This window comes from Coloeus monedula, assembly GCF_965178545.1.
Source record: "Coloeus monedula genome assembly, chromosome: 1".
In the NCBI taxonomy this organism is placed as follows: Eukaryota; Metazoa; Chordata; class Aves; order Passeriformes; family Corvidae; genus Coloeus; species Coloeus monedula.
The window spans coordinates 116359239-116374861 of NC_138781.1; the positions used below are offsets into that span (position 1 = coordinate 116359239).

The 15623-nt window shown below is 41.3% G+C and overlaps 1 protein-coding gene across 14 annotated transcripts in view; it reads left to right on the forward strand.

Annotated features, from left to right (window-relative positions):
- The window catches only part of DTNA (dystrobrevin alpha), a 222905-nt gene that overhangs the window by 44055 nt on the left and 163227 nt on the right, over window positions 1-15623 (forward strand). For 2 of the 14 annotated variants that reach the window (XM_082297536.1, XM_082297535.1), the window contains exon 2: window positions 9746-9819. The exons of the other annotated variants lie outside the window; for them this stretch is intronic. The gene's annotated coding sequence lies outside the window, so the exon portion shown is untranslated. The remainder of the gene's footprint in view (window positions 1-9745; window positions 9820-15623) is intronic. 14 annotated transcript variants of the gene reach the window in all.

Below are 15623 nucleotides of genomic sequence, written 5' to 3' on the forward strand. Positions count from 1 at the left end.
ATGAAGGAATTTTTTTGCATTACATTAAGGAATTACTGTAATATTTGTTTTGGTATTGAAGTGGAAGACCTTTGAGACAAAAAATGCCAAGATGAGTAAAATTTGCAGTGAGGCTTGGTGAAGTTGTGGTTAATTTCTGGCTCTTGCACAGGGTTCTGTGCAGCTTCAGGCAAGCCAAAGCCCCTGCAGACCAGAAGGGGTTGGAAGGGGGTGAAAATACCTTTATTATTTCTCTGTGTTACGTATCTAGGTAGCAGTTCCTCGGGCTAGGCATCGTCTCTGATAAGGTTTAACACAATAGGCTTCTGTTTCAGATGCACCCTTCCCATGGCTATGGCCTCCCCAAAGAGGGAGGGAGAATCCACAGATTTAGAAGTAGGGGTTCACTGCACCTTTTATAAGCTTCCTAAACTGAAAGAGAAAAATAGACTGACATTCAAGAGGTGAGCAGAAAATAGAATTAATGTTCCATGGGAAATTCCTGAGTCAGTTCAAAATTAAATTGCATTTCCCTACCGCAGTGTATTGCTTTTCAGAAGTTATAGTTCAGGAGCATGATGTTCCCATTTCATTATCTGAGACCTTCTCCCATAATTAAATGTCCAAGAGGCACTGGGAGCTTTGTCACAAAGAAACATGCTTTGAATTCTGGGAAGAGAAGCTGCCTGAAAAACCTCACTCCTGGAAGGCAGTGAGCATCTGACCCCGGAACAGGATGTTCCCAGGGTAAAGAACTACATTGTGGTATTGGATTGACTTTAAAAAGTATGTTCTGGTCTGTCTAATCCACCTGAAATAATATTTTCCAGTTGTCCTAGCAATAAATGGAAGACATTTAACTATCAGATAGACTGATAGTTTCCCATAGAAAATGTAGCTGTATTTATGCAAATTCTAAATTAATATAATGTTGGCATATTTACTGAAATGGAAAATCATTGGCCAGCTGCTAGGGTGAATTTTTCTTGGTTAGGGTGAGTATGGTACTGCGTGTGTTCAGTGATGATGGTACTACACACCAGCATGATAGTGCTGAGGTGTTTTGGTAAGGATGTGGTACCTGGAACCTCTCTGTCTCCTTGCCCTCCTTCTCTCCCTGACCCATTCTCCGTCATTAGCCATGTGCTCCTAAGGTGACTAGGATTTGTTGGGAAGTGGAGAGGGAGGAAGGAGAGAGAAGGAGACATCACTTTCTTGAATGCTTTTGTAACAAGGTATTGCTAGGGATGGTGACACCCTCTTCTTCTTGATCTTCTGGACTTCTTGCCTCACTGCAGCCTTCCCTTCCCTTCCTTTCCTTGCATTTCTCAGGACCCCCAGTAATCCCACACAGGAGCAAATGGAGAAGTGCTGCTGAGACAGAGGGGATGGGAGAGGGAGAAGGAGATTGCCCCCAGCCCTTGTCTCTTGCTGCTGTAGAGAGAGAAGAGATCATGAAGGTGTTGATCTTCAGGGGCATCAAGCAGGGGTCAGAACATTGATGAAGCTGATGCCTCCTGGTTTTGGGTACTGTGTGAGTGGCTGAGGTGCTACTCTGCTGCTGGTACAGTGTTCATCACTAGCATATGCCATGCTTTCCTGCTCTGAGGAGCTGACTGGTGTCTCCTAGGGTGAAGCACTGCTTTGTCATGGCTGGTAGCATGTCTGCTTCTCAAGGAGGCTGGTCATGGTCCCTCCCTTTTTGTTACCATTAAGTTGTAAGTGATTTTGTCATGAGAGTTCAAAAACATCATGCTTTCTGAGGTGAAAATAGGTTTGCAGCATTTTTCCCTTTAATAAATCCTGCACTTTTTTCTTTGCAAACCATGCTAAAACCAGTGGCAGGGATATGCTTATGGGTATTAAAAATCCCTCCTTGCTAGACTTTACAGTTACTGTACATGGTTCCTATTTTCTTTCTTTCTTTCTTTCTTTCTTTCTTTCTTTCTTTCTTTCTTTCTTTCTTTCTTTCTTTCTTTCTTTCCTTCTTTCCTTCTTTCCTTCTTTCCTTCTTTCCTTCTTTCCTTCTTTCCTTCTTTCCTTCCTTCTTTCCTTCTTTCCTTCTTTCTTTCTTCCTTTCTTTCCTCCTTCCTTCCTTCCTTCCTTCCTTCCTTCCTTCCTTCCTTCCTTCCTTCCTTCCTTCCTTCCTTCCTTCCTTCCTGTCTGTCTGTCTGTCTGTCTGTCATGATCTTTTTTACTTTTGTAAAACTTTGCTCCTAGCCTCATCTTCAAGGTTTTTGCAGTGGTCATTTTGCCATAAATAAGAAAATGGACATGTCATCAGGAACTGGTTGGTAAGCAGTTTAAGGACTGTTTCCCCAAGGTTCCCTGACAATGTGCTGGTATTTTTCTGAGCTCAAAAGAAGCAGCTTATAGTGATACAATTTCCTTTGGGTCCTAATGATTCTGCTCCCAGTAATTTGTTTTGGCAGAGTGTGACAGTCTGTATGGTGCACCACGCTGTAGAAAGCCTCAATTCTGTAATTTTGTCATTCTGTAAAAAAACACAAACCCACCCAACCCCCAAACTAATGCAATTATTAGGTCCTGTGCAGCCATATTATCACCTCTGAGCCCACAAGTGGAAACCCAGGGAAACTGCCAGTCCAAGTGATGTCGGATCTCCTGCACTTACTATTCATTCTGGCTCCTGGTGTATCAGGGAATAAAGAACTTCTTGGCTAATTATTATGGTATGCAGTGACTTTACTTGGAAACACAGTGATACTTCCCATTAATAGGATGCTTAAAAATGCATCTAATTGCAGCTGTGGTAGTTGAGAGGATGTCTAATACCTAACAGTCTTGAGAAATACCTAAGTCTTGAAAAAATCATCCTTCCTGGCGGGGGGTGTTACAGGAAACTGAGTTTCACTGTCTCTTTCCTGTGTCTGAACCAATTATGTGGCCTCTTGCTGTAGAACTTGATTCGGGCATTATACTCTGAGTAATAAAGAGATAGGAAAGCAGTGGAAATAAGGAATCTTTATTAATTCATTTGCTGGCGTGGTGATAGCTGTTGGCTGAACATAACCTTCCCTGGGGCAGTGGAGGGAACAGGTCAGCTTCTGTGCCTGTGATCTTTGAGAAGCCATAAGAGGGGGTTTGGTGTATCCCATTCTGAGAGCAGTGATGGTGATACTTGCCTGGTTCTTTGACGTGCTCCAGGATCAAGGGATGAAATGTAGTACCTGCATGCTGCATTCTTACATTGTTTTATGTCTCTGGTAAGGATAAGACTAGTCTGGTATGAAGTACCTCCTTGTAAATGTATAAGGAAATTAGCACTAAGTGGAACCTAAAAAAAAAAAAAAAAGAAAAATGAAGCAGAGACAGAAAAGTCTGTCAGCAAGTAGACTTTGAAAGCAGTTTAATGACAACTTGTGGCTCGTTCTTTTAAATACAATGAAAGTAAGCAAAGGCGAAGCGCAGAGGAACATGCTTGGAGTGAAGTTGTCCTTGAGTACTCTTTACCAAGTAACAGCTGCAGATAGAATTAGTAATCTTGGGCTTTCCTGCTACATTTTAAAAATACCTCTTGTAAGGGAAGTGTGTGCTTTCGAGTAATTACTACCTTTTCAGTGCGTGGTCATTCTTAATGTGACATTGTCCTTGGAAGAAGATCAGGAACACTTTGATTCTTTCCAGATTTATAAAGCAATGATAGTTTGGCTAGCACAAGTTTCTGTCCCCCTGGCTTTTTTTAATGCACAACTCATTTATATTGGATCAAGTGACCTACTGTATCATTTGTGTGATATGGAAATACAATCCATTCCCTGCTTTTAGATCATTCAATTTTTTCCTGTAAATTGACTAGAGAATGACTAACTTTAGATCTGAAAAGTGTTAAATTACAAAGGCAACACAAGGATTTAAATATATTTTAACAGTTGAGTTAATAATTCTGAAATCTTGTTACTTTTTAAACGTGGAGTCCTAACTGTCTTGTATGACTGAAAGCTTTCTCACCTAATTGAAAAATTAAAGTTTTTCTAAGAGAGCTACCAAGTCCTTTATCTTGTTATTTGATGTGTATTTTTAATTGCTATTACAATAGCAAATACTTAACTTTTCTTTGAATATACACCAGCAATCTTGTTTCCAAACAGATCAAACAAGTTTCCAAACAGATCTAACAAAATGCAAAGTGTTTTATGATTTTATTTTTGTTCTTAAAATTTTGATCAATTTCCATATCTCATTAGGGAAAATAAACGATATCAGCTTAAGGCAGCTACAAATTGTATTATGCGGGTTGGTACAGGAATGCAGGGAGAACTTAACAAAGCTGAGAGTCAACCTATGCTCTCTGCCAGGCTATTCTGTAAACAAGTCATGTTTTTTTCCTTAAAAAACCCACTTCTGATAATGCTATCTATCACGTTACTTCCCATACAACTTATTCTGCATCCTAGTTTCCCATCTTTCTCTGCCACCTGCCAGGCCTCTTCATCCAAAGCTCTGAGTTGTCTTCCCCCAGTTCCAGCCATGGAGTTGGATGACCCATCAAACACAGTCACAGCAAGCGGGGCAGGCTGGTGGCACATTCAGAAGTGATAATTCAGCAAAAGTTCTTGCTCCTTCTCCTCTGCTTGCCTAGAGCATCTCAGTTAGGGAGGAAATTTCTGGAGGAGACGCATTTTCAAATACAAGAGGTTGTGTGTGGCTTGCAAGGAGCCCCCTGAGCGTGTTTCGTGTAGACCCACATCAGTTCAAAACAGAAGTCATCAGCAAAGGTGCAGGCCTTCAGCTGCCAGAGCAATCACTTGCACTTGTAAGCACTAAAACTCCCTGTGAACCATCCTTGGGGGATGAAGTGTGACTTCTGTTCTTAAACTCAGCGGCTGTTCTGTGATAGCAGCAGGAAGGTAACAGTTGTATCTGCCTGCAGAATTTTTGTGTGTGAAACAATGGAGGAATGAAGGCTTCTTAGCAAAAGAATGGTTAAAGATTCCTTTTAGCACAGGTAAAACTATTCCTTTTCAATAATTTTAGCTTTGAAAATTGCTGGAAATGTGTAAACAATACATTCATCCTAACTCTAATATCTGATATGTAAAGTTTCAGATCGGCCATAAAATTTAACAGAGCAACTGAAAAAAGGTTTTATAGTAGGAAGTGGAGGTAAACAGAGGAAACTTGCTAAAATGGTGATGGCAAAAAGCAATTATGTGACCCTAGGTGATAGCAAATATAATTTCAGAAATCATACAGTTAAATAAATAAAGGAGGTAGTGGATGGTTGAAAAGAATCCAAACAAATACAAGTTCTTCATCTACATTAAATCTGGTAATGTATTGTTAAATAGAATTAAAAGTGTTAGAGTTTAAAGACTTTTGGAAAAATAATAGTCTCCAGGCTTATGTGAACTCTTTGCAGGTGAGTACATTTTCATGGAAGGGGGAATAGGTGGTGGCTGTGTGTCACGTGCAGTTACTCATAACTTGGTGGTAACTTGGACTGAATGAGCCTAATCTTTGCTGTTACATTTTTTAATATCCACTTTCATTGGAACAGTGTATTCTCTGTGAAAAAGGCATCAACTAAGAAGATAGACTGATAATTTTTCAGGCCACTCTCTTTTTCAGAAGGCGGAAATAAATTCCTTGTGCACAAAGCCTGAGCTTTGTAACTGTGCATGTAAAGTACTAAATAAGTCATTCATTGTGTTATGTCCAAGAGAAACCAAGCTTTGCCAGAAAGCAACCCCAGCCTAGCCAGGTCTGTCCATACCTATTTCACAGGTCATTAGTCCTATCCTTTTTCTGTTGTACACCACTGTAGGTGAGTGCTTGGGCTTGTACTAGGCTTGACTGCCTATACTGACAGGCTCCATACAGAGTAAGGACATAAAATTGGGTATTTCAGCCTTGGAAGAAATAGTCCTACTTGTTTTTCCATCCTGCTTCTGGTGGATAGAGCAGATAAAAAGTGTGGAAGTTTATGCAAATACTGGCCCAGTCCTTGAGGGATTTCCAGTGTTTTGCACTGTGTGCTGATGAAAAACTATGCACAACTTGGTGCCTTTTGTGAGGCAGCATTGCAAGGATACTCTTGGCTTCTTGGGTGCACAGAGACTGCAGTGGTGCTGTGTAGTTCCAGGAGGTTTGCTGAGCTGTGTCCTCGTAGCTTTTGGCACCAGTACTGGCTGGGGAACAGCCAGTGGCACATCAGCTCTTCAGGAAAGGATAGAGGTTACTGTGGATCTCTGGTTGAACATGAATTGGCAATGTTGAGTTGTTGCACAATAGAAAGGAAAAAAAAGATAGCACAATATTGGGCTGCAGATGAGACCACAGCCTGCAGGGCACAATCCCCACACTGGTGAGTGGCTCAGCTGGAGTTCTGTGTTCAGTTTGGAGCACTGCTGTTGAATAAAATGCTGACTGCTTTGGATGTGGAGAAGAGGGCAGGAAAAGTGACCAGCCATCCATAGGACATACTCAAGGGGAAACCCTGAAAGGGTTACGTTTTCTGAGCCTAAAGAAGAGCAGCCTTCTGATGCATGAGTAGGAGAAAGGCAGGTTTTCAAGCACAGATAGCACAGTACAGGCTGTTGCAAAGACAGCCAGGAATCTCTCCTCTGTGCCATGGACAAAGAGAAATGGATCTAAAATGAAACAAGGAAGATGAGGTAAACCCTAGGAAAGTTTTATCCACAAAATACCTTGCCAGTGGATCTTGTGGAGTCTCCATCACTGGAAGTGTTAGGAATGACTTTAATAAACATGAACAAAGTGTATCTGACTCTTATCTCCCAGTGGGAGGTGGATTGCATATCTTTCCTACCATCCCTGTGATTTGGTGATACTGGTGATAATACTGCTCATGGAATTATTTTAATGACAGACATTCTTTCTAAATGCTGGTTGCAAAGATCTCTCTGCAGAGTGGAATGCTTTTTGCTGAGGTGCAGGAGGCACTTAATCATCATATAATTCCCTCATTTTGAAATGTTCCTTAGATAAGGCATAAACAGCTGGCTTTGCATTTCAGCTTGAATATCATTGTCCTGAAATACTTGAGGACATCACTTTGTCAGCTGCCACTTGACAGTCCATCCTAAATCTGAAACATGTAATAGGATTCTTCGGATGAAATCTGAGTTTCCTTTGAAGTCATGGGGTTTCATAGGGTAAAAATTTCACACTGAGGACAGAGTGATGTCCACTTGTATGTGCTTAGCTTTACTGTCCTAGGCAGGCCTGTTGTTTTCAGGACAGGGTTGTAACAGCGTGTAACCTTTGCTATGACAAACATTTGGCTGCAGAAGGGGGCCTTTGGAGTTCTTGTGTGGGTGAGTGAGACTGCGATAGGCATTACATGAGGTGAATTAATTTTTTTTTCTTTTTTTCAGATAATGTGAACAAAACTAATTTACACCATCTGTTCTGAAATAGTAGAAAAGCAACATCCATTTTTTTTTTGCTTGATGTTTCTTTTGATAATACTTTAGTCACTCTGTATTCTCTTTAGTGTAATGTAATTTCTTCCCTTTTTCTCATTGAGGAAAGAGATGTTCTCCCACCAAATGTATTTTTATTGCCAGTGGCCTTTAGTTTGCATTTAGTATTCAAGCAACTATAGCTCCAAGTTGAATGTTTCTTCAGCTACTGGATAATCCATCCTGATGAAATGCATGCAGAGAAGTTTCCAGGTGCTATGAATTGGAGTAGTTCCATTGGAAATACTCTGGCTTTGTTTACGCCAGTGCTAATTCAGAGCAAGGTCACTGGTCACAGATTTAGAGTAGGTGACAGTCATAACGTCATCCTAAAAAAGATATCACATTGATGTAGATACTCAGTGTCAATCTCAGAGCTGAGAGTTAAATTTTTGTGCCTCATAATGTGTTGTTGTGTTTCACATCCAGATTTCTCTGCAGGCTTTTCTTAACTGTGCCACGATGTGCCATGTGTAGGAATTGCATGTGTATGCCTAAGGCTAAAGTGAGCCCACAAGAAAGCACAAACCCCAGACTTTAGGACCACCAATACGTCTGTTGTTAATAACCTTAAAATGTTATTATTATGCTAACACTAGAAACATAATTAAATTGGACTGATTAGAAACTGCCATTAGAGGGAAGAAGACAGAGGAAAACAGTTTCATCCTCACAACATCATGTTTTCATTGACCTACTTAGTGTAGGGAAGAAAATGTGTCCCTTCCCATTATAGCAGAATAGGTTTGTTCAGCAATTTTATAATGCAACTGCACAAGAGAAGACTGGATTTCCTAACCCCTCCAGGAGGATTTGGAAAGGAGAGTAATGTTATTTCACACACTTACAACTAAGATGTGTAAGTTCCTGTCCAAGCTATAATGTTATTAGTTTCATCAATTTGGCAGAAAGCTTAGAGTAAAAAAAAAAAAAAAAAAAAAAAAAAAAAAAAAGGAAAAAAAAAAAGACTTGTATTCAAAGGTGAGAGGAAAAGGGCAGTGCATGGGCTGGGCAGAGGAACCTTCTGTGGGCAAATACATTTCCTTTGTCTTCATCTTCCATGTTTCAAAGCCTTTGGGACTGCTGGGCTGGAAGTGGAGGAGTCTCTGCAAATCCAGCACCCCTGCCCAAGCCACCAGGCAGGAAGCCGCAGCTGCAGCTAAAGCACCTCCAGAGAAAAATCCTGAGTGCCCTTCCTCCTCCACAGCTGTGCCATGAGCAGGGAGTGAGATGCAGGTGTCTGCAGCTACGGGGCATGGCAGTGCTCGTGGGGTAGGCAGCATGTGGGGTTTGGGGTGCAGCCCTCTTCCTCTATACTTGGGCATTGTGGTATTTAATGTTTGCTGTCTTATGCCTGAGTTAATAAACCATCTTTATCTGAAAATAAACACCTGCAGCTAGTCCTTTCTAGGCTGCTCAGGTCACATTCCTCCACAAGGTGTTGTTGGTAATTTGGTATTGTCAGAGGCATTAGTCACTGCCATAGTAGCTTAATAATGCACGGTAGAAGCCAGCTGGTAATTAACAAATTAGAGATATCATCTACATTTTCCTCAGATATTTCAGATGTAGCAAAAATAATTAAGAGGAGAGCGCTTTGGGTGTTTAAAGCTGTTATGTATATTTAAAATATCTTGCCATGTTAGGAAATTATTCATTGTTTTAAAGGTCAGCTGGGCTTCATCTTGCTGCTGTCCCAGGATTCAGTAATTCACACTGAAGAGTTGTGAAGTAGGGAAAGGGCCAGACTCCTGTCTTTTTCTTTAACACTTTAATTCTGCATCATTTAGCAAATTCATGCCAATGCCTGACTTCTGTGCCTGTTTTTAGGAGTGGCATGACTTTGTAGGTCTCAGTTGCTCTCTTTTGCACTTGAATTCCTTTCATATTAGAAGTGTCTTGAATTGGAAGGTTATGTTTATGTGTGTATGATGGAAAGATGAAATTGGCTTGTAATTGAAGCTAAGGAGAGAAAAAGTTAACGCAAATTGTATGAAACTGCAACGCTGGGACAGACACCACAGTATGAATGAAGGTGATGATGGGTTTCATTATGTAGTGTAACTAAAATATGCTGGTATGCACAAGCTTGCTTTAACTCACTTGGCATCTCCATATTTTATCACCAGATGGTGACCAGCAGTTTCAAACTGAGATGCTCTCAATTACCTATGTGTGATGGGTGAGAAATAGTGTACTTTGATACGTCTCCCATCCAAGCTGCTTCAGCCCAGTACTCCTTGATCCTCCTGCAGCCTGGCTCCAGGACTCTGCTCTGAGTATCACAAGCCTTTGACTCTGCTTTTTCTCTGGGGCAGGATCTGATCTGAGCACTCTGAGGCAGACGAAGCAGGGAACAGAGCAAGCGATCGGAGGAGCATCATTTCTGCGGGTAGGGTGCGGTGTTATCTGTCTTCGTGGGGAGTGCTTGGGTACTGGCAGTGGCTTTAAGAAATACGATTTATGTTTGAAAACATTCTTCTCGGAGATAAAAAAAATGCTTCTGAAAATGTCGCTGGGTGCTTTTTGATACAAAGTGCAGAGGTTTTGTCAGACAGTAACAGTTCATGTTGCAGCTTTGAACTCATGGTACAGTTGTGAGCAGCTGTACTATGTAATGAAAAGCAGAGAAGAATCTGCCCTGTAATACCTTTGCTCTTTGCTACATTTAGTCACCTCCACAGTGATGGAAGAGCACTGGGGATTTCAAAACATGTTTTTCTGAAGCTTATAAAAGAAAAGGAATTCCATATGCAATTTCTGTGAAGATTTTTAGTCTCGTAGAGGCAGGCTGAAGCATTTTGAGTCCTTCCCAATACCTTTTGCTACTAAAGCACAGAGGGTAGAGGTAGAAAAAGGCTGGAAAGTTATTCACACAACACTGTTAACAGTGTAGACTTGTTTTGTGCACCCTGAATTCTCTTTTGTTGTTCTGGGTGGCTTTTGCTTGGAGTCTTTCTGGTAGCTTTGTACTGACTGTTGCCTCAGCAGAAAACTTTCCCTGTTTGTACTGTATAACAGTAGAGCATGAAAGTGCAGGCGACACTGAGTCACACAGCATGCAGACACAGTGAGAGAGCGATGCTGCTGATTGCACGGAGCTGGGTGAGAGCTGACACCCGAGAGGGAGGCAGAAACACAGGAACATGCGAGCCTTTACCTGTGATCCTGCAGAGTGCTGAGAACCGGCCTCACGTGTCCCAGCCTGGTGCCAACAGCACTGCAGGCGCATTTTGGACATTTCCTGCTCCCTCCACTGTCCACACCAAGGAGCCTGTTGAATGCACCACTTTGCTGGTTTTGTTGGTATTCCTGGATTTCCCCCAGTGCAGTGCAAGGGCAGGGTGTAGGGGTGGTCCTACCTGGTTCTGTCCCAGGCTGTGAGGTGGCAGCTTGGCACACACACAGGCCTGGCAGGGCTCTTGGCATCCACAGCTGAGACATGGCTGGACAGTCTCACCTGCATATCTCTCCCAGTGACAGAACAGTGTTTCCTAGTGCAGGAGCTGTTCCTGCAAGCAGGGCCTTGCAGTTCATCCAGAGATTACAAGGCACATCAAATTTTACTACGGTTTTCATCCCCCTGAAGCCCTTCATATACACAAACAATTACACAGACTTCATAATGATTATGGCCTCTTAAACCGCTGTATAAATATTGGTACTACATTTTTTAAATTATTTTTTACCCTTGGTGTTAATTCAGTTCATGACCTTCACACTTCAGGTTTTAAAATGCCACTACCTTCCATAGAAGACTAGATTGCTATTGAGGGGAATGAAAATAACTATCATAGCAAGGGGGGAAAAAAAGTTTTATTTCTTCAATCTGATACAGTTCATGTAATCGTGGAAGGTAGGTGATGTCTTTAATACCTGTCACTCCTTTGTACTGATCCTTTCAAAATATTTGGACACAAGTCATGGTGCTTTCTGTTCACCTGGGAGTGAAGAAAGACATTCAGTCTGAATGTCCTTAGTCGCTGCTTTTCTCACATTACGTTTTGGGTTACTATTTCTGCAAAGAGGCTATACAGAAATCCCAGAGCAATTTAAGCCTCTAAGATTTCTCCATTCTGTAGTTTATTTTGACAAAATAATATCCATATAGCTCTGTATTAATGATTATTGTGATACTTGGATATTGCATTCAGAACACTGCATTTCAGTACAATTGCTCAAAACCAAGCTTTATATAGGTAAAATATATTATTTGCTGCATGCCTTTTATTCTGAACAAATTTATAACTTCTAACTGCATAATTTTCTGGAAAAAAGGCCCCTTACTTTTAACACATTTTATTCTGTGCTGTTTTCCTCCACTGTTTAAGTCAGAATTAGGCTGTCCTCTTCATATTTTATTTTTATTTGATATTTGGGAAGCAATAAGCTAACCTGTGTGTTCTGTGTTCAGTCTGGATGAATGAGAAGTTCCACAAAGACTGCTACTCACTGGCTGATCACTGCACTTGCAATTTGCTTTTGCTGTTAAAAATGCTAAGGCCCCGCAGCTGAACAATTTGGTTCTGAATGCAGACGGCTAAGCTGAAAAACCTTTTTTTTTTCTAGGTTTTGGCACTAGTAAATGAGATTCAAGAGTCCCTGCCAGGGTTGTATGGGCAGGAGTAGAAGTTCTGAAGAAGCTGTGAGGAATTTTGGTTGAATTTGGGGGTGATCTGCTGTTAAGAGTTGTTCAATGCTCTACTTACTCCATGCTTACAATATTTCCTTTTACTTCTGACAGCAAAGCAAAATGTCATTCCCAGCCACTGCCTCAATGTCTTCCCTCACTAAAACAAAACAACAGGTGACTAGATCTTGAAGTGTCATATCTGACATATTTGGCAGTTGTTTTCTGCTTCTTGATGGTGCTGGGATATGAACTTGATGTCATCCCAGCTGCTCTGGCCTCTGCCCACTGAAATAAAGATTGCCTGGTTTAGTCATTGCTATTTGCTGAGGCTGCTTTTACACGTGCATTTACTCTGTTTAGGGGATCCCAAACTCTGCATGTAAAGATCTGTGTTGGCATCTTGCAGTGAGAGTTTCCCTGCCCATAGGAACCCAGGCTTGTGTATGTATGTTTTTGAAAGAAATGGTTGTGGTGATACATGCAGGCTTATCTGCTCAGCCTTTTCATCTGAATGGAGCCTTCCACGATGAATTGACAGGATGAAAAATTCAGTCCATCCTGTTTAGAATTGCATGTGTTTATTCAGTCCTTTGTTAAAGCTGGTGCTGTTATTTGTGCACGGTTTTTGCTTCCATGTAAGTTTTATTATACTTTGATCTCCTGTAGCACCCAACAAACTTTTAAAAACCACTTACACAGAAACCATTGTTTCACTGCAATTATAAAAGAACATGCATATGAATCACAAATGAGAATATTACCCAACAAGATATTCCTAGAAATAGGAGAGCACTTACATGCAATACAACACATGAATCATTTATAAGGAGTCAGTTATTAAAATGATTTTTTTTTAATACTCTGGATGTGAGGATGTGAAAAGCCTGTTCACTGAGGATGTTTGTGGGGTTTTGAAACTTTCTTAAGTTTTCATCCTCACATTCTTGTCACAGATTTGAAAAGCAAAAGCTCAGATATAGTAGTTTGGGTGACTCCAGGTTAAGGTACATCTAGACTGGGTATATATGTATGCATGTGTATATACACATACATGTGTACAGATAAATTCAACAAGCTTTTGTCTTTAAGAGAAGTTCACGGTGTGCTTGGTGCTTCTTAATTTCTACAGAACTTCTCATGATCAAAGATGTTGTCTTCTGAGACACTTTCGCAGTCAGGATCTGTGGTCATCTGTGGTTACAAGCAGACCTCTCAAATGAACAGAAGTCTGATAAATCTAGCTGAGTTACCGTTTCTTCACAAGGCTTTATCCTGGGGCTGGCTTTAGACATGCACACTTCAAATAATGGAATGGGAAGGGAAGGGAAGGGAAGGGAAGGGAAGGGAAGGGAAGGGAAGGGAAGGGAAGAAGAAAGCTTCAAGAAATCTTGTTTTGAATTGCCTGCATGAAGGTGTAGTGTCCCCACTCCCCATTCAGACGTAGGACATGTGTCTGCAGACAGCAACATGAGCTCCCCTCTGTGTCTTCCCCAGGCTGATGGGATGTACTCCCAACACCAGTCAAGAGCTGCACAGCTCACTTCGCACCACACTGTGCCCAGTGACAATGCACAGCATTTTAGCAGCTGCTGAAGCTGAAACCAACCTGCTGACTTGTACCTGCACAGCTCAGGGAGGAAGCAGATAAATTGGGGTCTGTCAATCATGGCCCATGGAGACATTCCTGGGATGGTACACATTTGTGGTGAAGGCAGAAGAGTGAGAAACCTTTCCAGCACAGGGTCTGGTCTGACTTGTGCTTTTGGAGTGGAAATACTATCATTAAGAATTCTGTCACCACTGGACAGAGATGCAGAGCACTCTCCCTGGGCATCTCTGCCTCTGCTCCCCTGCTTTGGAGGAGAAACAGGGCAAAGGAAAGGACCAGCTGCAGAATGCAACTGTTTTGAAGCAGCTTTCCTCTCCATTAGTAGAATGAAGGTACAGTCTGGGTCATTTAATTTCCCGTGTTGATGTAGGCAACAAAGACATATGTGGTGGGAAATTATTCGCCATGTCTTATAACTTATCTTTTAAATAAAGAGCAGGACATTCCAAATATTGCAGGAAGTGGCAAAAGCAGCAGGAGAGAACAGATTCAACACTTGTAAACTCTCTTCTTTTTTAAGTGCTAAAGTTTGGGCAAAAGAAACTGCCATTCTTCTAGGAAGAAAATTCTGTGCAACAAATAAGTTAGTTCCCACCTAAATCCCTTCTACTTGTCTTGCTGGAAAATGCAGCAGTTGTGATTCCTGTAGCAGTAGTTTAAATGACAGGCATATTTAAATGAGTTTGTCTAGTGAAACTTGGCTAAAACTATCACATCAGCAGGATGATATCATGTGAGCTTTACAATTTAAACCAAATCTGTTTTGGCTCTGATATCATCCTCAGCCCCATTGTGATGAATACCCCAGCTGGTTCATGCTCTGTGCTTTGAGATCATTCTGTAGTGATTCTTCTGTTTCTCCCATTTTCATGACCCCTCTGTAGGCCAAAGTGCTGCATGTATGTGCCATTCACAGACTCTCTGGTTGAGGAGTGATGATAGAAAGGCATTCCCTCTTGTTTTCACTGGACCAGCTGCATTCTTGAATAAACTCGATGGTGTGGTTGTGGGACAGGGAGGGGAGATGGTCTTTGACAGAGACCTTGAAAGTGAAGGTATTCCAAGATGGCTTTATGATTTAGCTTTCCTCATGGGATCAAATGCCAAAAGAGATCAGACTGTCTGTTAAGAAAGGAAGCCCGCACTCTTCTGACAGCTACTGCTCTTTGCCCTAATGGCTTTTTGGAAAACACATCCATTCATTCATAAATGCATTCCTTTTTCACTCATTAAATAATCCTGTTATGCTCTAGAAATATAGGTGGCAGGAGACAGTGCATTACATACATAAAATTTCCATGGCTTTAAATGCAATATTACCTTTTGTGTCTGATTTTCAGAGATGTTGAGCATCTCTAACTCTGAAGGCCATGGAAAGTCCACATGGCAGTCACGCATTACTCTCTTTACCAGATATCTCCTGTTCTGTTTTTCAATGCCAGACCTTAGTACTCGCAGTTCAACTGTTTATTGAAGGTGTATTCCTTATCTTATGTCTCCTGTTCATCAAATCTTGTACTTGTAATTTATCCTTATTTTATGCTGCCATATGCATGATCCAGAACAACAGTTCTTTTGACCCTATAAAAAATTGATGGGTAGAATGGCTCACAAAAGAATCTGCACTGGAAATCTTATTAAAAGGGAAATTCAACTAGTTATTACAAAATTGACAGTCCGATTCATTCGCCTGTCCAGGGCGGAATGGAAGGTCAACTAAGATTTGAACCTTGGTAAGGAAGTGTCACTTCATATTAGTGTAACAGGCACTCCAAAGATAGGATCACCCATTACTGAAGGTAAGAGGTGCAAAAACCCACTTATGGACGTAAAAGCAACATGCTGTACAAGTATGGTTATTGAGTAGAGCATTGGTATTGTAATCTCTCAAATGACAGCTTTATCTGACTGTAATTTATCATGAAGTGGAGTTTCTGGTGTGTCGGGGGTTCTC